The 24651-nt window shown below is 46.2% G+C and overlaps 1 protein-coding gene across 1 annotated transcript in view; it reads right to left on the bottom strand.

Moving 5' to 3' along the window:
* VPS13C (vacuolar protein sorting 13 homolog C) overlaps positions 1 to 24651 on the bottom strand; it is a 2873871-nt gene that overhangs the window by 115032 nt on the left and 2734188 nt on the right. The window lies entirely within an intron of this gene.

Here is a 24651-nt window from a genome sequence, read left to right as displayed (position 1 = left end):
TTGGAGCAGCTTTAAATGATCCTCCGTCAGCCGTTCCTGACTTGGCAGAATAGTAGGAGGAAAAGAAAGTAAAGGATGTTATAGATCTCCAGCTGGGGAGATGATGATGAATTCTCCCACCCACTGGAGTAGTGTGGTCCTGCAGAATCAGCCTAGGAGTGCTTGGAGGCTGCGGCTGCCAGGGGCAGTGTGGTAGGCGACTTCTGGCCTCCATTCCTAGCACGAAATGTACCGTGTCCACGTCCACGCACGGCTTGGGTAGTCTGAGCGGGTTGGTGGCTAAGATAGGGCTGACGTGGCTGGAAACCCCTTCCGCTGCCACGAAAGGAAGACTGGCCACGAGGAGTGGAGGAGAGGCCCAAGGATCTGGCCGTAGCTCCCGAGTCCTTGAACCTGACCAGGGCTGAGTCTGCCTGTTTCCCAAAAAAGCAGGTTCCAACAAAGGGCATGTCCATCAGATTGGCTTGGACATCCCCCGAAAAGCCAGTTGTACGAAGCCAGGCGTGGTGCCTCAAGGCCACCGTCGTTGAAATCTACCTGCCCAGCGAATCGGTCATATCTAATCCATACCGTATGGTGAATTTTGCTGCACCTTTCCCGTCCTTGACAGACAGAGAGCACAGCCTGGGCCTCCTCTGGGACTTGTGGCAGCACCTGCGCAACCGTCTCCCAAAGAGAGTGGGAGAAAAGGCCCAATAAGCATGCGGTATTCACCGACCGCAATGCCAGACTAGTGGAAGAAAACATCTTCTTCCCAAATGAGTCCAGCCTCTTGGAGGCCTGCATCATCAAACTTTCTGGGGTGAGGTGTTGGATGAGAAACTTTGGGTCGCACAGAGCTGGGCAATGGCGGCGTGCAATCGTCCTATTCACAGGAGCCCCTGTGCTAGGTTTGGACAATGTTCCTAGAAGGACATCCGTAAATGCCTCATTAAAGGGCAATATGGGTTTAAATGTTGAAGCCTCATGTTGAAGCACTTTGGTCTGGAGATTAGTCCTGACCTGCACTAAGAATTTATGAAAACCGAGCAATAAAACACGAATTGCGGAACACTTCAGAGCATTGAAGAATATGGATGATAGATACCCTATAGTTCATCATGCTCTAGAATGCTCGGAGCAGAACAAACAACAGAACTTTAAATTTCATGCTCTGGAATCAGTACCAAGTGATATTAGAGGTGGTAATCGAGAATTAAAGCTGCGGCAGACTGAAGCACGCTGGATTCTGAGGTTACATGCGGTGAATTTGGGGATTAATATTGAAAATGAATTACAGTATTTCTTGGGTACATAACTGAACACTAGCATCTATATTACTCCAGTTCACGTTAGCCTCAGGCAATGATGTTTACTTTAAATAACTCTGTTATATATTGAATAATTACTGTGAATAACTGTTAGTAACTTTATTATGTGCTTCCCTCTGTTTTTGCTTTCCCATGTGTTTACTGGATGATTGTAATATCATGTTCGAAGATAGGTATACAAAATAATATGTTGTACATTACTGTATGCTTTGCCTCACAGTGATCTAGCTATGGTGGGGTCACATTTGGTTTCTGGCAACTCATCTCTTCCTTCACTTCTTCTTTTTCTTTGGAGCTAATAATTCACTCGATAGATATTTATAAGTCTGTATATACATACCTATCGATCGTCCATCAACTAATTACCTGAATTTGAGATTTATTCGCATAGATATGCGTGTTTAGTTTTAGAAGTTAGCTAAAGAATTATTCTGTAGTGAACACTCTATATTTACGCCACTGGCGTCTCAGTCCTCTCAAAGATGGCGCGTTGCTTAGAAGCCTTAATTTTGGCGTGACGATCCCGATCTAATATGGCGCGCCACTTCCGATGCACTGTAAGTCAGCAACTGCTATGAGTAGGAATTAGGTAATGGCAGCCTTCACTTACAAGCATATCGTTTAGTTTGGCTCCGCCTCATTAAGTTCAATTTGTTAGCACTACTTATGCTGTCCGAAGAATTAAATGATGTACTGCTTTAATATGTCGCTTATCTGAAGCATTAATACCGAGCTACAGAGTCCGTCGTCTAACAGGACTATTTATTCCCATTTCAACATGGCGCTTATTGCTGACGCCGAGATGATTACACGAGGTTGAGATTACGGACCGTTCTGAACATACCGAGGTAAGCGCAGATCTAGCGCGATGGGATAATTTAGATATATTAACCTCTTGAGGAGTTAACTTGTGACGGAGTATTAGACTATGGAGATGCTAATTTATTCAGCCGTAGGAGCTCATTGGGCTCTATCAATTTGCGTTGCCATTATGTCATGGGTTTAATTTATTTTGCTTGCGGCACCACATTACTACTATTATATCTCATGGCCGTTTGCTGGCTGTGTTAGTCTCCCTATGGATTACAGTTGATAGTCTTCCGAACTAGTGTCCTTGACACATAGCGGATAGTGCGGTAAATTTCGGTTTTCTTCCTGTCTTAGGTCACATTACTGATAACTAGAACTAATACTACAGACCGATATACTCAAGAAATTGGATTGAAGCCAACAGCCTGAGATTTTACTGGTACGCTCTTTAATATTTACGCTACTGACGCTTAACAGAGGATTTTACTCTTGATTGAACACTAACTTTATTGATAATATTCTTGCTCACTTGTAGAATGCGGACGCAACATTAGGTCTCTGGACCTATTAGACAAAGCCCTTGATCATACCAAGTATTGGTGAGTTCTATGTATTATCTGTTCGAATTTTAATTTTCTAGCACTAATTAATATTATCAGATCACAATTGGCAATGGCTTTATCTCACTGGCGGGCCACTTGGATTCAGGTCTCTTATAAAATATCCTCTTCTTTCGTATGCCTCTATTTTAGGGCACTAGTTTCGAGGTTAGTAGCTGTCTTCTTATCAAGGTATATACAGCTTCCTAATCTTACTTGACTCTCGATATTCACATCTATTGTTTTTTTCATTGGGTTCTTTCTTAATAATTTTTTACTCCCTTTCTGTAGTCTCGCTTCCTTTCCTATAATCACTGATCACAACCCTTACTTTTCGGTGAACTTACACATCATATGTCTTGCTCCGACCATCACGTTTATCTATTAGGTTTGAATGGTACAATAAATTGTACAATTAGTATTATAGTTTCTGATGTTAGTACAGTTGTACGTATGTTTTTTGACTAGTTATATATACTTATGGAATTTGGTTATTTCTTTGCCTGCAGCCCTGATGAAGTCCATGACCTAATATAGTCAGGACGAAACACGTGTTGGCTGGCAGGGGGCTTGCAACAAAGAAGCTTTGTCAAGAAATAAAGACAAGACATGAACAGCTGGAATTTAATTTGTGACTTTCATTGATGTGCACTAGCACTATTACTTGATCTTTACTTTGAACCCTATTGCTCGGTTTTCATAAATTGTTGATGTTTAAGGTAAACTCTGTTTGCCTAAATTACGATGTTAGTGGTCGTCGTATTGCTAACCTAGTAGCAAGGGTTCTCACTTACACACAAGTACCAATACCTCATTTCCCAGCGCAAATTGTCCCTACCACTGTGGTTTCTTTTCTGACCTGCACTAAGGGCAGCTCCAGTCCAACGACCTCGGCTGCCCTCTTAACCACCATGGATTAGGATGCCTCCTGCGCCATAGCCACTGTAGGCGAAGAGAGCATGCCAGTGTGTGGGGAAGTATCCAGACCACTGGCTTCCCCAAGTTCCCCATAGCAGACCATTGTCTCCTCAGAGACATCCTGGTTCTCTAGAAGGTCTCCCTGGGTTCTGTCGAAATCGGCGTCGCTCTGCGATGATCCAGATCCGTGTCGTCAGGGATGAGGATGGGGCTTGCGCCACCGATGGGCATCGGCGATGTCACAGGCACCGACTTCGGATTCAGCGCCGGGGGAGGTCACATTGACACGACCGGCGTCGACCCGGATCGGATCCCTGAGGCCCCACTGATGCTGTGGCCGGAGCTGACAGCTTCGAATCCGATGGGGCCCCATCCACCCTGTGGGGCCAGAGGGCTCACCAGCGGGGTCGTTCCGCTCAAATACTCAGTGAATAGCTTCGTAAAACTCTTATTTGAGAAGGAGTCGCTCGGGCTCCCGGAAAGGGGGGGAGGCGACTCTGGCTCCGGCTCCGCAGAACCATGCCTAGAGCCTCGGTGCTCCTTACCTTTCTCGATGACGAACGCCAACTGAGGTGAAGAACAAGTCCACTTGGACTTCTTGTGCCTCTTCCCCGAGTGTCCAGATGACCTTGAATGGGAGAAAGAGGACTTAGGCTCCATGAGCGGTCCCGCGGCCTCCTCTTCCTCGAACGGGACCATGACCTTCTTGGAGTCTCGCTTGACGTTGTCGACTGCCGGGCCGGGAGCAACTTCATTGCTCGCTCCCTCAGGGTCTTACGGGGCCATCGCCCGACAGTCTAAACATAACTTCAAATCTTGGTCATGTTAAAGACACCACAGACATTCGCGGTGGGGATCGGTGACCAACATCATGAGAGAACAAGTCCCACAAGGTTGAAAACCTATCTTTCTACCAGACATCCCTCGCACACAAAGTCGTATCTCAAAGATTTCAACAAATGTCGAGAAAAAGCCTGCCAAAAAGTGGCAGAGGGGTAGCTCTTCCCGGATCGGCGCTTAAATGGCACGAAAAGAAAATAACTGACGTCCGCACGCCTGGGTGGCGCCTATATAGGCACCGCAACGTCATAACCGACGCTACCAATGCAGATGACATCACGCGGAGCCGAATAAAGCCACCCAACGTCACACGCAAGGGGTATTGCTCAGCAAAAGTTTCCGGATCCAGACTGACACCTGGGAAATTCAAAGGTAAGGAAGCTGCAGCTGGAAGTCTCTATCAGATGTTCATATAAAAGAGAAGTCAGAGGCAACATTGGCCCCTGTCAACAGAGAAGCAGTCCTTCCACAGAAAAAAGAACTAGAGATGTACAAGGACCTCTAGAAAATCCCATATACACAAAAGTACACACACACACACACACACATATATATATATATAAAGACATAGGAGTAACATGATAGTAAATAGAGACAGAAATCCGCAGGCAACAGTGACATAACAGCATGTGACTATAGTGAAATCATACCCATAGAAATGCAACGCCATCCATCCAATCACGGTAATGCGAGTTGACTAAAACAAAACCATTAAACAATGGTAACATAACATCAAATAAGATATCAAGAATAAAAAGAAATCTTAATAACCTAACCAAAACAAAAAGTCTGCATATGTCCTTGCTTTATGAATAGAGAGCATCTACTGATGGTCTGGTAAAAGACCAAAATCTAAAACTTTTTTTAAAACAAAGGGATTCCAAAGTAAAAGAATCTGACCATTGAGAAAGTCGAATATTAATCTGTCTGACCATCTAGGAACCACACTTTACAATGTGTGAACCCAACGTACAGTCCCTAGATAGGAAATAAGGAAAAGGATTGCCTACAAGCATCTGCAAACAGATATATAACAAAAGGAATTGACCCTTAAGAAAGCAAAGATCATGAATGTCAGGAATAAAATACTTCTACAAAGGGTAGAAACTGTGAAGCCCATGCTTCTCCCCCTAAAGAATCAACATATATTAAATCTTCATAGAGAATAATTGGTACACCATTAGAGGAAAATATTCTTAATAAACCTAGAAAAATCCTTAGTAATAATGCACAGCATTATGACAATCTACATTCAGCAGATGTAGAGAACTTCATCCATAAAGTAAAGGATAAGGCAAGTACCAGGGCAAAAAGCTGAAGCCACATCAAACATAATGACACCTAGTGCCATACCCTACAAAAACATAATAGACACTTAACATGCCTATTACAAAGGTATTTGCACCTAAGCCTCTCATTAAAGGGCAAATCATATACCCCAAGGCTCCATGGGGTACACATTTTGTAGTACCACAGAGAACTAATCCTACACATAGAGTAGGACTCAGTCCACTTAAACTTGTGTCAAAAAATGCCTAAGGTGAGTAAACTCCTGCCACACTATATATTGGCACATTTAAAAACGTTCCCAACAGCATCTCAACAATACTCTGCACAGAGTGTAGTATATACCGTAAGGGTAAAACTCTTCTCCTGAGTATATCAAACTGTAAGACCTTTATAACAGGGATCAAATAAACAACATAGTACACATTAAACTATGAAAAACTGCCTTCGACAGTGTCCAGCACTTCTGCAGTTAGTGGAATAACCAAGAAAACCACTTATCATGGAACACAATCTCTGTAATACCGACTACACAGGATTAAAATCACAAGGTATCAAACATCTGCATTAAGCAAAACACTATTCTGGACGTACCAGATAAAACCTATCATAACTCAGCCGTGTAGATATCACTCTACACAAGACCGAACACCAAACTCAAGATTACAAAAAAAACTGAAGTGGACTTATCAGCTCTACCATCTCTGCATCTTCTTTAAGCCGAATCAGCCTGTTCACCAAATAAATGGATGGCCATGGCTCTACCCACAGAATCAGTGGTGTCCATGCTACACTTGATGGTAAATCTTGCCGCGCCCTGGCAATCTTGTACCACCTGCAATAACTAATTTCAGGCTTCCTCTGACAGAGAAGGTAGACTTTATGTCCTATAAAGCATGAGAAAACCTGCCAAAAACACATGTAGTGTTTATAGACTTCAAAGACGACCTTAAAGAAGAAAATATATTCCTCCCACAACTTTCTAACCATCTGGATTCTCTGCCTGATGGAACTAAAGGATTTACACACACAATCTTGAAAACCAGCCTACCTTTTCTCAACCTTAATTTGGAATTCACACACACAGGATTGAGTACTCACCTGTACAGGAAACCCACAGACAGGAACAGTTTATTACTGTATCAGAGGCTCTCAAAGACAACCTCCTTTTGGACAGTTCCTCCGCATTAGGCAGAACTGTAGTTCCACCACTGACTACAAAATTGAGGCCAAAGTGCTAGAACAAAACCTAAAAGAAAGAGGTTATCCTGAACGAGTGCTAAGGGACTGCTCGAAGAGAGCGCTGAATTCACACCTGATTCCACACAGATCAAGGGTATCATTAAGAAGCACTGGAGCATCCTCAATACGGGCGAGATAGAGTTCCCAACACCCAGGTTCACCTTTAAGAGGACTAGGAACCTCAAGGACGTTATCATACACACTAGACCCCCCGCAACAGGTAGCAACAATACACAGAGGAGACTATGAGACCTCCCCCCCAGTTACCGGCCACTACCCATGTGGTACTTGTGTAGTCTGTGATGAGACCAAGGTGGTCAAAACTTTGACATTATCCAATACTTTCACCTGGACAATGAGAAGCCACACGAATTGCAACACACCAAAGTGCATTTACCTGATAGTTTGTCCATGTGGGAAGAGATATGTGGGTATGACTATGAGGCCAGTTAGGACCCGCATTATTGAACATAAAAGTAATATCAGATGCCAGAGGGTTAACACCAGGATGTATACACATTACCAAGAGCAGGGACACAGTCCTGACTCACTACAATGGGTAGTATTAGAGTCCCATCCTAGGATCACCCAACAGGCACTATTCAGGATAGAACAACGGTGGATACATCGCTTATCCACATCGGTGACTGGCCTGAATGATGAAATCCCGTGGGCATCCCTGAACATCAGATGAACTCATCATTAACTGTATGTATCCCCACTGCTACTGGAGTGTTGATCCACCTACCATAACCTCCTTACACAGATTACCCCTACTGTAGCTACTGGTGATTGATCCCCATACATACACCAGGGCAGCGTGGATTCTATCACCTCCACTCACGCTGGCTGGTTTTTCATCTTATAGGTTTTACAACTTGTAGGCTTTTCTAAGAACCCCCAAGCACCCGCCTGGATGTAGTTATCCTGCCTACAATGACCATTGCATCCTCCAATTATCAAACCTTGTCTATTATGGTCAGGATTGATAAAAGTAATAGTGCGGGTCATCTGCTTCCCTGCACAGACGATATAGATATACACAAACCTGTAGTAACCTACTGTTGAATGATTTCCATACACATCACCGCCAACCATGAAGGTTGATTTCTAATCCCTTTGGCCTCTTAAATACCGATAGGCGTCCATCTGGGCTATAGTAGCCCTCTTAAGATGGCTGCCGCGTTTACCAATTACCTGCCTTGACTATACACGGGGCAGCATTGGTAGTGATACAGGCATCGCTCCGCCTACCCTCCATTGCACGTGATACGGACGGTATTTGAGCTCACACGAGAGTCTCCTAGGTCCGATCCGGTGCCGGCATGGAGGTTAAGTGAGTCTGCTGAGCTTCTAACAACTGAATGGTGAGTATCCAACTGACTGAACTTGTGGACTGGTTCCCGCCCGTGACTGCTGGCGGGGTGGTGGGGGCCACTTGAGTGCACTTACGCTTGCAGTGCGGGTGCCTCATTTTAATAGACGCTCCTATCAGCATCAACGAACGAGCGGGGAGGTGCGCGGGTGGGCAGGGAGAACATGAGAGACGTCCCTGGGCACCTTGCTCCGCTCTACCTTCGCACCGCTGACTCCTTGGCCCGTTGTTGGTGATGTGCGTTGGGGTGGACGTAGGTTTGACCACCTCTGACTGGGCTACACATGAAGCTCAGCTCTGTTGATGATACACCACTGGGGAGCACGGGGTGGATGCGCGTGTGCACAGAGAGCGACAGGGCCCCCAAGTATGGGGGACACTTGCCACCTGTCTGCTGCAGCGCTTTCCCTGAGGCGATCGCAGCTGTGACTTTTGGGCGACCTGGGCAGTATGAGGGACTAATTGCAGGTTTGGATAATCCTTGTCACCTGACAGTATGAGTGATTGTACATAGTCATGGGTACTCGCTGGTCCCTATCACCAGGTGGGTGTCAGCAGGTGTGTGGTTACTATCCTCTGCTTCACGCACTGAGGACTCACCTGCCTGCGTATGACTTACACTCTTACAGGACACCAAGCTACAAGGTGTCCAATAGCATCGCCGCACAAGAATTGAGGCCCTATCCCCTACTATGGGAGGTGAGATATTGTATGACAAACCCTGTTTTTTCCATTTTACTTTAGTGACACACTACATGGGGCTCTGCAACCTCACCGATTTGACCACTTGTTTTTAATGCAATTGTGTTGCAACAACTGTTCCCCCCGCCCTTCTAGCCTCACCGACCTTGCCACTGGTTTTTAATTGTATTGCAACAACTGGCCCCCTCTAAGGGGTAGGTTAGTCCTCCATATGTAGCTGGACTGGTTCCAACTATTTTGTATATATTGCACCTTGACACACCCTCCCACATTGTTTGCATGCCTAGGTTGTTCCCCAACTTGATGGGAACATTGGAGGACACTAGGAGGGTTTCATTAACTGTATTAAGTACACCATGTGACAACATCAAGGGTACTAAATTGTATATGGTTTTTTATCCCTCTCTTTAGATTGATGAACCGCACTACTGAATATCATTATCATAGTTACCACTTGTGGTAGGCAGCTACTAGCCCCACCACTGAGTGTATATAGATTCACTTCACATAGAGTAGGTCCTGAAGAATTGTCCAGATTATTAGAACCAACAGGCAAGAAACATGTTGACCTTAGGAGATGAGCATAGCTTGTACTGAACCTAGAAGCCAGGAAAGCTGCCACTCCACACGTTTTTAGTCAAGGGGATAACCAACCTGAATAAAAGTATTATTTGGATTATCCAACTTGTTTTAACCACACACTTCACTGTATCTACACTTCACGGGCCACACACCCCCACTTCATCACACGGCAAGGAACAAAAAATCTCCGATAAAGAGCCCCTTTATGGGAGCCCGTTAGGTATTGCAGCGCCGACTCAACGAGGAGCAGGTCCATATGATGAAGCATGACACCAAGCTCGCTGGGTGTGTGAGGACCCTAGTTCCGACTAAGTGGGATCCCTCCTGACCCCCTCCTCTCTTAACAGTGCCTGACTTCCATACCATAATCCATGGTATTGGTGGATCGGACGTCTGTTTATCTTCTAGGCATCACCCTGTTGAGGAACAGCAACCCTCCATTGCATAGGAACTTAAGGAAGGCCATTAGGGTCTGAAGAAGCTGTAGCAGCTTGAACCACAGCCCTTTTGTAGTGGGATGTTGTAGGAGACAAAGAGAGTCCCCAGGGGCAGGTCGATGCCTATGATCCACAGCCCGTTCAACTGGAGCTTCCATCATGGGTTTTGCCCAAGCTCCTAAAAGCAGGTCAAGCAGAGACTCATTAAAAGGGAGCACAGGCTCCACTCCTGTCTCACCTTGATGAAGACTATTCACCAAAGGATCCACGGACAACTCCACTGAGGGAAATTGGCAATCCAGCACCACAGCTGCCCTCTTCAATATTTCAGCCAAGGACGAACTTTCCTCCGTTGCCATACCAGTTGGAGAAAGTAAATCTGAAACAGGAGAGGACTCCAATACACTAACCTCCCTCAGTTCAGTCAGCCAATTTTTCGCCACAGGAGGTTGAACAGCATGCAACGGGTTTTGACCCTCAATATTCTCTTCCTTAGTCACCAACCTTTGTATTCCCATAGGAAATACAGACAAGGGCTGAATAACAGGGGACGGAAAGTGATCCACAGAAGACGGAACTGTTGGCAATGGAGATGTGGGTGCCGCACCTGGCACCGTCCGATGCCGTTGCGGCGTCACCTCGACGTCAGAAAAAGGAATTGGATCAGTGTCCATCAGCACAACAGATGTCACTGGCTAAATAAACTCCGAAGCACCAGAGTCAGCGCCGACCAGGGCAGCGGACTTCAAAGGCTGAACGGACACCAAAGGTGTGAACCCCGAAGGGCTGTGCAGCGGTGTCATATCGAAGCCGATAGTTGAGTCAGAGGGCCCAACTGTCACTGAGTTCGAACCTGCCTGTGAGTATCCAGCCAGGGCACCTCCTACCTCATTGGAGCCATAGGGCGCACCAGAGAGAAACTGATGCCTAAAAACCTTTTGCAGGGAAAAATAATATTCCCACATTTGGGCTATATTCGCCCCGGCTCCTTGATATTTAGGTAGGTGTGGGGTAGACTCCTGTAAACAGTCCTCAACGGTGCTCTTTCCATGCCTTTGGTAAAAGATGCTGGCTGGAACCGTAGTCCTTGGAGTCGTGATGTTCTCTGAGGCACCACAAACAGACAGCATGCGGATCCGTGATCGATATTTGTCTATCACAATGTCCGCCACTTTAAACCCAGATGACATAGCTTGAAAAAGCACTTCTTCTCTCAACAAAACGTTCTGATGGGCCTGATAAAACAACCCTTAACGACTTTGGATCTGCATAGCAAGCGCAGAAAAGAAGGAACTGATGTCGGCGAGGGAGTTATATGGACTCCATTGACATCACATCCGGGGGACAATGTCGATAGAGTCGTGTAACTCTCTCTGCCAGCGCGCCGACGGGCTGTGGGAAAAGATTTCCGGATCCAGTCTCTTGCCAGGGGAGGATTCTAAATTAATGAAGCTGCACTTAGTTGAGGACCTCACTGGAGTGGAAAGTGAAGTTGAGCAAGTAAATTAATGTTGGAGAAATAGTATCCAGCAGCCTGTAGAAGTCTGGACAATGATATCTGTGGTAGCTAGATTTGGTCGCTAATAGGAGCTCTAAACAGATTGCAAGCTTGTGAATACTCCGTGGATCTATTTCTACTGACATATTTTCTGTTTTAATGCATTTGAGTTCATCAAAGTTTCCTCATGTTTTTCTAGGGTTTCGCACAGGTCGGGTGTACAAAGTTATAGTTGCCACTTCACGTAAACCCTGTAAAAAATGTCCAATTTCCAGCAATCCTACAGGGCTGATCCTTTCCTCACCCCTTCTACTTCTGATCTGATGGAGAATTAAACACGGGTCAGAACACAGAATATCCTGTATAATCTGCACAGTGGTAAGAAAAGACCTGTAATGGTATTAAGTATTGAAAGGTACTTTGAAGATACAGAACATTCAAAGGAATCCCTTATTGTTTTAACTCATCTCTGTATCAGTAATTAACTTCTTCACTCCCGCTTTCCTACACACCAAACCAGTGCTTAATTTGTAAAATAAATTAGTGCCAGGGCCCTCGTCAGGAGGACACTTCAGCTTGGACCATCCCTTGCCTCTGCCAGCGCTGCCAATGACAGTGCCAGCACAACTACTAACCATCACATTCTTACAAATGTGACAATTCATACTATTCCAGACCCCCAAAGCTACGACAATGGCTTGGGAGGCAGGTATTATTCCTTTTAAATAAATTAGTGCCAGGGCCCTCGTCAGGAGGACACTTCAGCTTGGACCATCCCTTGCCTCTGCCAGCGCTGCCAATGACAGTGCCAGCACAACTACTAACCATCACATTCTTACAAATGTGACAATTCATACTATTCCAGACCCCCAAAGCTACGACAATGGCTTGGGAGGCAGGTATTATTCCTTTTAAATGTAAATTGAATCAATAAATAGCTGTTGGGATCAAACCTAAATTAGGGAGACAGCACCACCATGTGGCAGACTGTCAAAAGCACTGGTGCTGGCAATTAAGTGCCAGTGCCGAGCACAGAAAACCAGCGGCTCAAATTAAGTAATGCCAAAACCCACTCAAATTCCAAATTTTACTTACATCCACTCTCACAGACTTACTAGGCACTTCTATAACTTTTAAAGATTCAGACAGTGTGGGTGACTCTTTCCCTGTAACAAAAGGCATTTTAATTAGAACCCAATCACCCACCTTGAATTGATAATTAGTAGGTTTACCCTTTCTGCGATTCACCACTTTATTTTCTCCTGATATCTCTCCACGTGTTCTCTAATTCTTCTGAAATCCACCTTTTTATCTTTTCTACTGCACTTCTTAAGCCACCAAAGCACAAACGTAGAATCTGTTTTCTTCCTCTTAGTGTTTCAAAAGGTAAATGTCCTGTTACTAAGTTGGGTGTAGGAAAGTGTAGCTTGAAAAGCCTTCCTTCTTGACAACCCACCTTTCACTGCAAGTTGTATAGATTCTCTAACTACCTGATAAAGAGCCTCATTTATAGTTTAGAATGATTGTGCTCCAAATATAGAGATGTCTGGCAGCCCATTGACAGCTCTTAAAATTGGCAGGAACCACGATCACGGTCGTTCCTATCAATGTATTATTAGTTTGACGGATGACTCTGACAACATGATGGTAGCATCCATCAAAATGTAAACATGTTTTTGTTTTTTCAAAAACAGAAACCCAAATCATGATTTTGTTTTTGAAATACAATGACCCCACAGCATGGGAGTTGTCTTCCATGGTGTGGGAGTCATTTTGCAGATTTCTCAACCCCTTACTGCCACGTTTTACCTGGCAGTGATTGACAGTGAAAACTGCCATTCGATGGGCCACTCTAAATCGGGTAAGTGGCAGAATGGCCAAACCTCCAACGGTCATTACTCTGTTGAGCATCGGAGGAGTATGTCAGGGGCGGAGATATAGTAGTCTCTGTTGCTGACATACTTAAATCCATCCATCTGTAAATCAAGCAGGCGGACTTTCAATTTGGCCTCTCCACCAAACTCTAAATCAGCCCTTAAATCTTTCTACTTGACCAGTAGATTGTGGGTAATAATAGACTGTTCTTTTATGCTTTATACCACATCTAAAAAGATAATCCTCAATGCTTACAAACGAAGGACTATTATCCAAAACCTGTTCATCTGACACATCCAGCCTATGAAATACATCCACTTAGAACTGGACAACCGCCTCTGTGATAACATTCACAGCCATTTTGACCTCTGGATTCTTAGTGAAATAATCTGTCAGAACCAAAGCTACAGCTTCTCAACACTAACACTAAACAGACCCAGAATGTCGATTCCCAATTTTCTCCGAGGCCCTGGAGCACGCTGGTAACAGTCTGTAGCACGAAGTTTGGTGGAATTGTCACTAATTGCACAAACACACTACAATCAAGTATCCAAGCATTCACCAATATGTCAATGCCAGGCCAAGAAATAAAATTCTATAATACATCTTTTAGCACCAGGCATATCTATATGTTCTTTGTGGTTCATGTTGAAAATTCTTTCCCTCAAAACCACAGGACAAGCCACAATCAATAATTCTTTTTTCACCTTAAAGACAGAACACAAACCTCCACTGAACATTCTTTCCTCTGGACAATCACCAGATACTCAAGGAACACATTTATTTCAACATCATTATTCATTATTCTCTCCCACAGTTCCCTACATAGATTTGTACTTCTCCAGTGTACTCCAACTATTGATATCCTCTATACTAAACTTTATCTTTCACTACTATAACTTTTCAGTAACAAAACCTGAATCCAAAGGCAACAGTGACATGTAATTCACATACATTTTGACCATTCTTGGGACATACTCCACAGTGAATAGGTAAGACTGAAGTTTGGCAGCCAAACAAGCTAACCCGGCCCTCCAAGTGATAGAGCATTAACAATTAACTTATGATCCATTCTAAGAACAAAATGGGTGCCCCAAAGGATCAGCAGCCTATGCACAGGCCAATGACTTCTTCTCAATCATGGATACATTTCTCTCTGACATCCTTAACGCTCTTGACTCATATTATACCATCCATTCCTTTGTTCTGTCATGCTGGGCCAATACTGTCTCAAGATTATAAGCACTTGCACCAACAGCAATAAAACACACTATACCTATCTCAAAAGCTTTTTTAAAAGGCGTTCCAACTAACTTATTCTTAAATTCTGTAAATTCTTTATGTTGTTCCATATGCCACACAAACTGCACATTCTTCAATAGACTATGCAATGGTTCAACTTTTGTAGCATAATTGTCACTGCTTTCTTGGAGGGTAAAAACATCTTTGCCACAAGGCACCAAGCTTGGATTACAATTAAGGCCTACAGGCAGTCTGGTAGGCAACCCTACCTGAACAGTTGTTACACAAAATCGACCAAGACTCAGTTCACATCCCAGTGTCTGGGGGCTTTCCCAACTTCAGATTATCGGCCCAGCTGGGTGGCTTACACCACCGATCTAACATGCAGATGGAGCAATCAAGCACAAGCATTGATACCTCATGTCATTTGTATTTGCCTGCCACTCCACTCTGAGCGCAAACTCTTATTGTGTCCTCATTTTAATTTCTTGGGCATGCGCGGTTGCAGACAAGCTGTTATAGAGTGCTACAATGGGGCCAACGTCTGGCTTAATTCTCTGGTGATTACATTTGAGATCTCGAAAGGAAAAAGACTCCCATCCTCACCCGAGTAGTTACTAAGAAACAGGTCCATCAGTCGAATGGGGGAAGGGGCATACTACCATTTTTCAGAGTTCAAACCAACGTCTCAAATCTTTGGCCCTTTGGAGTAGCTGTCAATGAACTGGTTTGTCAGCCGGATGGGGAGGTCTAGACTTGTTGGTGTATTTCCCAGTGCTATAACACTTTGACAATTTAAGCGGATTTGCATTTGGTCTAAACAATGTCAGGCACTTTGAGTATTAATCAATGTCTTCAATAATTGTTGTCTTTTAATGAAATCTGGCCTTTTTAAAATCTTGTATGATAGCAAGTTCCTTTTCCTGTTTTGTGTTGTTTACAACGATATTTTAATTACCTATGGATTAAAAATACATTAGACATTAGCATAATTGTTAAAAAACTGAGCATAAAACTCAGATAAAATAAGAAAGGGCAATAGTTGGGGAATTGGTGCATTCAAAATCACTCAAACATAGTTATGTTTAGGCTTAATACCATCCTTAGTGACATGATGCCCTAGATATTCTACCTCACTACATTGAATTTACATTTTGACTTGTTTAAAGTTAAAAGAAATTCCTCAATTCACACAGAACTTTGCTCAAATTTTCATTATAATCATTTACATCTTTACCAAACAGTAAAATGTCATCCTGGAAAGCCACTGCAAAATATACCCCTTCCACGGACTCTTTCATTAAGCTTTTGAAGACTGCTGCAGCGCTTAACAACCCAAAAGGCAGTCAACAAAGTTGAAACATCCCATCAGGCGTGACAAAAGCTGTCAAATGCTTGGATTCCTTTTCTAACTCAACTCAGCTTAATGATAGGCACTCACACTATCTAGTGTGGAAAATACTGTGGCTCCTGATAGCATAGACACTAACTTGTGTAGATTTGGGAAGGGATGCCTGTCTACCCAAATTTCTTCATTCAAGTCCATACACAATCTTAATTCCCATAAACCTTTTAATAATACCACTGGAGAAACTCAAGAGCAATATTTTTTTGGTTCAAATATCTTAGAAAACAACTCTTCTATTAAGAACCGTGTGTCAATTTGAAATGGGGCTATCTTATGAAATTATTCTGTGTTTAAATCCTTTACAATTTTCTAGACTAACTTTGAAATTGAGGAATCGATCTTTCAGCATGGACCCATATTCATCATTATAAAGATTGCCCTCTACAGAATACACAGGTGGCACAGCTTGAGGATCCAAAACGGAGGCGTAACTCCTGCTGATTGGGCAACCCCAAAACAGGATAACCTCTCAATATACATTTTCTTCATAGTCTTTGCCTTTAAATTCCAAAATGGCACAGATACTTGCATTGGGCAATGCTTTTTCTGGTGGATACTGCATTTACTTGCAGATTCCTCACCTTCAGAAAATCCCAGGGATCAGTCTGGTTCCGGAAACATTTCAATAGGTCTCCCATACGAGTAGGGGGTTCTGACTCCATCACCAGACCAAACACAGCACCCTGGGACATCACTGGAGTCATAAAGCACCTCCATTGACAGGCTGACGTCAGATACCATCAATTTGTTAGCCCCTTCAAGGTGACCGGATGAAACGAACATCTGATTCAGACAGGTGCAGTTTTCAGTAATGAACAAGCTACTTACCTTCGGTAATGCATTATCTGGTAGAGACGTAGTCTAGCCGCAGATTCCGTAACTTTTGAATTCTCTCGATGCGCAAGTCTGGATCCATACATTTGTTTGCAGTACCTCTGTGCACCAGGGGACGTCATCGTATGACGCTGTGATGATGTCAACGCCAGTTGTGACGTCAGTGGAATCATATAAGTCCCCTCCGGTGCGCGGGCGTCAGTTTCTGCTGTGAAACCTTCTGCGCCAACAAGCAGAGCCAATATAGAAATTGGCTGTGGAAACAGTGTGCCAAAAAAGATCCATGTATTTTTGAAACAATAATTATAAAAATGGAATGGTATGATAATGGCTGGAGAGGCCGTGTCACCGGCCCTAAAAATCTTCCAAGCCACCAAAGTGACGGCTGTTCTCTAAAGGACAGGGATCTGGGGTTATACTGATGCATCCATATTACCCATTGAGGAAAATAAATGTATCAAAGGTCTTCTCAATTTGCCACAAGCGCCCCATTGGTTCCGTTAAGATTTGATCTAGAACTTAACCCCATTGGCTTGGTATCTCTTCTTAAACCATTGCTATACTGGGTGAGGGTTTGGTCTACCCCGGAATTAAATATCTAGAGAGGCACTGAGGAACCCGATTAATTATGACAAACTCGTCCTTATCCCATTGTTGAAGCATATTAAAAAGTCTTTCGAACTGCTTAATCTGGGAAATCTATGGCCTACTCCCTGATAAAGTCACTAAAGGTAATAAAACGGTTCTAATTAAAATCTACTGGGATCAGGCCTTGACTAGAATCTGGGTTGATCACAGGGAGGGTTCCCTAACAGGGCAATTCCTGCTTCATAAATGCTCGCCCAGATTTGAAATATATCTGGATATGATTCATCCTGCCAGGGCAAAACGTCTGTATTTTCAGCTTAGATTGGGCACTCTACCTTTAACTTAGCGATGGTCTAAAATGGAGTGCGATCTAGAGAGCTGTCCCTTTTGCCCGTCACTAAAGGAAACAGTGCCCACTTTCTGCTTTTTTGCCTTAGATATTTCATACCACGCAGGAAATGGATAATTGAACTATGCAAGCTGGAAGGTGTAAGACAATATTGGGAGGATTTGTGATTATTGAAAAGTGACACGAAAGGGTCAATTGTATTTGCGGTCACACATTTTGTTTAGGGGACTTGGCCATTACGAATGAAGAACACGTTACTTACCTTCAGTAATGATATATCTGTAAGAGACATAGATTAGTTATAGATTCCTTACCTTGTGAATTACCCCAAGGCGTCAGACTGGATCCAGAGAATTTTCCGTCAACATTACCCCTGCGCGTCGAAAGGTGGCGTCGGTCAGCTACTCGTTCGTCGTCGGTGTCTTGGGCGCTGAAGTCAGTTCTGTACACGACTTTCCATGACAGCAGCGCAGAGCCATGCAAGACACTGACAACTGGGGCACAAAACTAGGGCCCTGAAAGGAAATCCTTAACCCTAGAAGTCAGGGGCGGGAAAGAATCTATAACTAATCTATGTCTCTTACAGATATATCGTTACCGAAGGTAATTAACTTGTGCATCTGAAAGAGACAATTAGTTATAGATTCCTTACCTTGTGAATAGATACCCCAGCAATACCAACCCAGAAGGTGGGTCTGCGAACCAAGTTCACACAAGAAAGTCCTGAAGAACAGAACGGCCAAAAAAGCAGTCTCTCTGGACTTGGCTGTCTAGACAGTAGTGTCACGGAAATGTGTGCAGAGATGCCCATGTAGCTGCCTGACGGATGTTGTTGAGAGGGACTCCCCGTCCCAACGCAGTAGTAGCTGCATCGCCCTGGTACAATGGGCATGCAGCCACACTGGAGGGTCCTTCTTAGCCAAACAATTACAGGTTTTGATGCACAGAACGACCTACCTGGAGATGGTCCATTTGTGCACGGCCCATCCGTTTGTGCATGCCCCAACCTTTCCTAGCGCCCACGTAACCAACAAAAAGCTGGTCGTCCACCCGGAATTGTTCGGTGCGATCCAAATAGAAGGGGAGCATACATTTTGGATCCATACTGAGGAGCCTCTCTCCCTCTTTTGAAGGATACGGAGCCGGAAAGAAGGTGGGCAAAGTGATGGTTTGGCCAATATGGAAAGAAGTGACCACCTTTGGAAGAAAGGAGGGTCGAGTTCTGAGGACAACCTTGTCCGGATGAACAGCCAGAAAGGGAGGCTTGAAAGACAGAACTCAAACTGCGCGCAGAGGTGATGGCCACCAGAAAAGCAGTTTTGAGAGTTAAGAGTCTGAGAGGGCAGTTATGGAGCGGCTCGAAGGGAGCGCACATAAGATAGGTTAACACCAAGTTCAAGTCCCACTAAGGCATTGCGAAGGGAACAGGAGGAAGCAGATGAAATCTATTTACAACAGGAGACTTGAAAAGAGAAGGCTGATCAGGAAGCCTGAGAAAAGCGGAAATGGCCAAGAAGTAGCCCTTGATAGTGCCCAGAGCAGAGCACTGCTGGGCCAAAGAAAGGAGGAACAAGAGAACCTCAGACAGAGGGGCAAAAAAGGGGATCCAGAGCCTTTGCTGTGCACCATGCCACAAACTTATTCCATCTGCAGGTGTACACTGTCTTAGTGGAGGGACGCCTGGCTGCTAAGATTACATCACAGACTTCAGGAGGCAAGTCAAATGATGTCAACTGTCGCCAATCAATCTCCACGCAAGGAGGTGGAGGCTGGACAGGTTCGGGTGGAGGACCATCCCTTGCTACTGCGACAGAAGATCCTCCCGAAGAGGCGGTCAGATCGGAGGATCGATGCCATGTTGAGCAGCTTGTGATACCAGACTCTTTGTGCCCAATCCGGAGCCACAAGAATGAGTTGGGCCCGGTCGTGCTTGATCTTCTTCAGCACTCTGGGCAGAAGTGGTATAGGTGGAAAGGTGAATAGAAGACGGCAACTCCACTCGCGACGAAAAGTGTCGCCTAGCGAGTGCCCCCTTGGAAATTCCAACGCGCAGAACTGCTGACATTGCGCGATCTCTTCAGTGGCGAATAGATCTCACCAAGGCTCTCCTCACTGCAGAAAGAGACCTTGCACCACCTCCGAGTGAAGACGCCATTCGTGATCCATCATGCACCTGCAGCTGCGTTCGTCCGCCCTGGCGTTCAGTGAACCTGCCAGGTGTTGAACCACCAGGGATATGCCCTGATGTTACAGCCATGTCCAGAGGCGCAGGGCCTCCTGACATAGGGTCCACGACCCCACCCCGCCCTGTTTGTAGCAGTACCACATGGTGGTGATGTTGTCCATAAACACCTGCACTACTCTTCCCCGGACAGAGGGAAAGAATGCCTTTAGTGTAAGACGGATTGCCTGAAGCTCCAGAAGGTTGATGTGGAGCTCAGACTTCGCCAGAGACCAGAGGCCTCTGATCTCAGCCTCTCCCATGTGGCTGCCCCATCCCAGAAGGGATGCGTCTGTCACCATTGTGTGATCTGGTGGGGGAAGGGAGAGGGATCTGCCGTTGACCCAATCCTGGTTCGTGAGCCACCACTGCAATTGTCGTGCAGTGCACTTCGAGATCTGGACGCAATCGGACAGATTTCCCTGATGCTGCGCCCACTGGAACTTCAGGTCCCACTGCAGAGCCCGCATATGCCACCTGGCATGATCGACCAGCAGGATGCCGGCGGCGATGAGGCCCAGCAGCCTCAGGATAATCCTGACCGCAACTCGGGATAGAGGCTGAAAGATCGGAATCATAGCCCAAATATCCCGGACTCACTGTTTGGGAGGATGAGCCCAAAACGGCGCCATGTCCAGAACCCCTCTGATGAAAATGAGCTTCTGAGAGGGAATCAGGTGCGACTTTGTCACGTTGATGGAGAACCCCAGCAAATGCAGGTCGTCTGCCGTAGTTTGGAGGTGTGAGACAACTGCCTGGGACGAGCCCTCCTTCAACAACCAGTCGTCGAGATAGGGGAAGACTGGAACCCCTGATCTGCACAGATGAACTACGACCATTGCCAGCACTTTCGTGAAGACCAGAGGGGCACTGGTAAGGCCAAAGGGGAGCACGGTAAACTGAAAGTGCTCGTGGCCTACCGTGAACCGCAGGTAACGTCGGTGGGCTGGCTTGACGGGGATGTGGAAATCAAGCATCCTGCAAGTCCAACGCTACCAACCAGGCTCCAGGGTCGAGGGCAGACAAGACCTGAGCGAGCGTCAACATTTTGTACTTCTCCTTCCGGAGGAAGTGGTTGACGTTCCTGAGATCCAAGATAGGACGCAGGCCTTTGTCCTTCTTGGGCACCAGAAAGTAGTGGGAATAGCAACCACTACCTACTTCTGGGACAGGAATGCGCTCAATGGCTCCCTTGACCAAGAGAGCTGTAACTTCCTGTTGGAGAAGGTCCAGATGATCCTCTGACATGCGATGGTACTGGGGTGGCATGGCTGGAGAGAGAGTCTCGAAGGGGAGAGAGTAGCCCTTTCGGACTTTCTGCAAAACCCACCTGTCCGACGTGATGGTGCGCCAGTGTGGGAGGTGATGGCAGATCCTGCCGCCCACTGGCGTTTGATGGGCCTGAAAGGTTAGACTATGAAGGTTTGGAGGCTGCTGCAGAGGGGGCGGTTATGAACTGGCCCGCCCGACTGCCCCCAGAACCATGTTGGTGGTTCCCACGTCCCAGGCCTCGCTGAGGTTGAACAGCTTGCGCTGGCCTGCGGCTCTGAAGGTAACGTGTTGGGGCACCCCTTCCGTGGCCACAAAAGGGGCGAAAAGCAGACCGTGCAGGGTGCGTTGTGGAGAGGCCCAAGGACTTGACCGTAGCCCGAGAGTTTTTGAAGCGCTCGAGGGCACTGTCTGCTCTGTCGCTGAACAGGCGACAGCCATCAAAGGGCATCTCCATCAAGATATTCTGGACATCCCCAGAAAAGTCAGTCATCCTCAAACAAGTGTGACGGCGAAGCACCCTCTGACATTGAAATGGTCCAACCAAGTGAGTCTGGAGTATCCAGTCCACAGTGGATGGCGAACTTTGCTGCGTCTCTCCCATCCGCAACAGCACGGGAGAGCACAGCCCAGCCCTCCTCCGGACACTGAGGCAGCACTTGCACCACCGTATCCCACACAGAGTGGGAATAACGGCCCAAGAGGCATGTGGTGTTCACTAACCGCAGCCCTAAGCTGGAGGAAGAAAACAACTTCTTCCCAAACTGATCCAGCATCTTGGATTCCCTGTCCGGTGGTGCGGTAGGGAATGCGCTCTGGGACGCTGAGGCTTGGACAACCAAGCTCTCGGGGGAGGGATGTTGGGAGAGGAAAGTGGGGTCGCCATGGGCCAGGCGGTGGTGTCGGGCAACTATCCTATCCACAGAAGCCCCTGTGGTGGGCGTGGACCAGGTGCCCAAAAGGATGTCTGTGAGGGCTTCATTAAACGGAAGCAGGGGCTCTGAAAAACTTGCTGCCGGTTGAAGCACCTCCGTCCGGAGGTTAGTCCTGACTGCCTCAGTAGGTAGCTCGAGGTTGAGAGCCTCGGCCGCCCTACGCAACACCACTGCCTAAGACGCTCACTCCTCCATAGCCACGGTAGTATGAGACAACAAACCAAGGTCTGGTGAGTTGTCCAGACCACTAGCATGCCCCAGGTTCTCTCTCCAGTCCAGATCGTACTCCAGTTGAGCAGTGAGAGTGTCCTCAGACCCCTCCCAGTCTTCCTCACCCTCCTCTGGCTGCCAAACTGGCTGAAAATGGCCAGGGTGGAATGCAGGCACAGAAGTACCCATCGGCACCAGATCCGGCTCCGTATCCACATCGGGGTGGAAGCCGGGGTCGATGTCGACTGGAGGTCCAGCCGACGTGGTGCCGGCAGAATTGGTGCCGGGGGAGGCGTCACAAGGTCGAACAGTGCTGATCCGGATCCAGGCCTGGATCCAAGGGGACTCTGCGGAGCCGCCGGCATCGGAGGCCTAGGGCCCCCAATCGAGTCCACGGGGCCCAAAGGCACACCGGTGGAGTCGGGCTGCCAAAATATGGCATGCATCGCTTCGTAAAATTGACAAAAGCTAGGCAGGGCTCACTCCCAGTCCCAGGAAGGCCCGGAGTCGACCCTGGAGGCTCTGCACATGGCGCCACGGGAGGGGCACCACCCGCACCCTGCATTGCATCAGCCGATGGACTAGGGAAAGTCGAAGAGCGACGATGCTTCTTCGACTTCTTCTTATGCTTCGACTTACCTGACCCAGAGTGCGAAGACTTAGACGACGAGTGGTGGTGATGGCTCCGTGATCTGTCCCACGACCTCCCTTGTGACCGGGACATTGAAAGACATACAGCCGACTGCCGGGCCTTGAGGAGCTTTCGGGACCACTCTTGAAAAGACTTTGGGGCCATGGTACAGCAGTCGGAGCACGACTTGGGGTCATGGTCGCGCTCCAGGCAGTAGAGGCACACGCAGTGCGGATCCATTATCGACATCAGTCGGTTACAGGAGCTGCAGGCCTTGAAACCGGGCATCCCTTGTGCACCACGAGTCGACGATAGACTCTAAAAAGAAGTCAACAAAAGTCTCAAAAACTCATTCAAAAATTGACTGGGGGTACCGCTCTCTCCGGATCTGCGCTTGCTGGTGTGGAAAAAGAAAGAACTGACATCAGGGGGCGAGGGAGGCGTCTAAGTAACTTCCGCTATGTCATCCCCGTGACCACGATTCCGACGATGGACGCAGAGCCGACCAACGCCACCTACCGATGTGCAGGGGTACTGCTGACGAAAAACTTTCCAGATCCAGTCTGACGCCTGGGGGATATTCTAAGGTAAGGAATCAATTGCTATCTTTTATCTGAAAGAAACAGTTAGCTATCAGGGGATCAGTAGACTTTTCCACAGAAGGAAGAGATAAGTCAAAGTCCATAGCCACTCTCCTTAACATGTCCGCAAAAGAGGAACTTGTCTCAGTACCAAGGCTAGGAGGGGGAAAGAAGTTCCTTAGATGGGGAAGACTCCAACCCAACAATAGGCAACACAATCACTCAACAACTAAAACAACTAGAATTCTTGGTCAGAAGAGAAATCAACCAGCGTCTCCATGCATCCACTTTGTCCAATATCACCGAGCTAAAAGGATTCCGCGTGGTCTGAGGTTGTCTATCAAACCTATGTTGTTTAGGTTTCATCTCAATAAAGATTTCATGGACAAAGGGTTTTCAATTCTAAATAAATGCTCGCTAGATTTAATTTTACTTTTAGTAGAAGATTTATCCAAAGCGATTAAAGAAATCAACACCGAAATTGATGAGATTAAACATAATTTAATCTCACGAATGGAAGACAGCGAATGGACAAAATCCCTTGAAGATATCAATGCTAGATTGGACAAATATACCAAAGAATTACAAGAAGGAAAATTGCCGAAATATAAGAGAGATACCTTGGATTATAAACTGAATGAGGTTTATACCTGGGCGGAAGTGTATGCCCAGCGACGTACTTATTTCAAAAAGTCTACTACTACCACTTCCTCAGAAGAGAGTGTGGCAACCGAGTTGGATACCAATACAACCAGACCTTCAGCAAAAAGCCAAATAAATAGTGGTTTACATCTGAAGGAGAGTACCGAAACCGCATCCACCTCTAGTTCAGTGCATTTTTTGTCCAAGGACCTGGATTCCAGTCAGCCACCAGGAACGACAAAATCCGTAAACCCAGGAGAAGCTGT

This window comes from Triturus cristatus, chromosome 3_2 (assembly GCF_964204655.1).
Source record: "Triturus cristatus chromosome 3_2, aTriCri1.1, whole genome shotgun sequence".
Lineage (NCBI taxonomy): Eukaryota > Metazoa > Chordata > Amphibia > Caudata > Salamandridae > Triturus > Triturus cristatus.
This window is presented reverse-complemented; position numbering and strand designations above follow the sequence as displayed.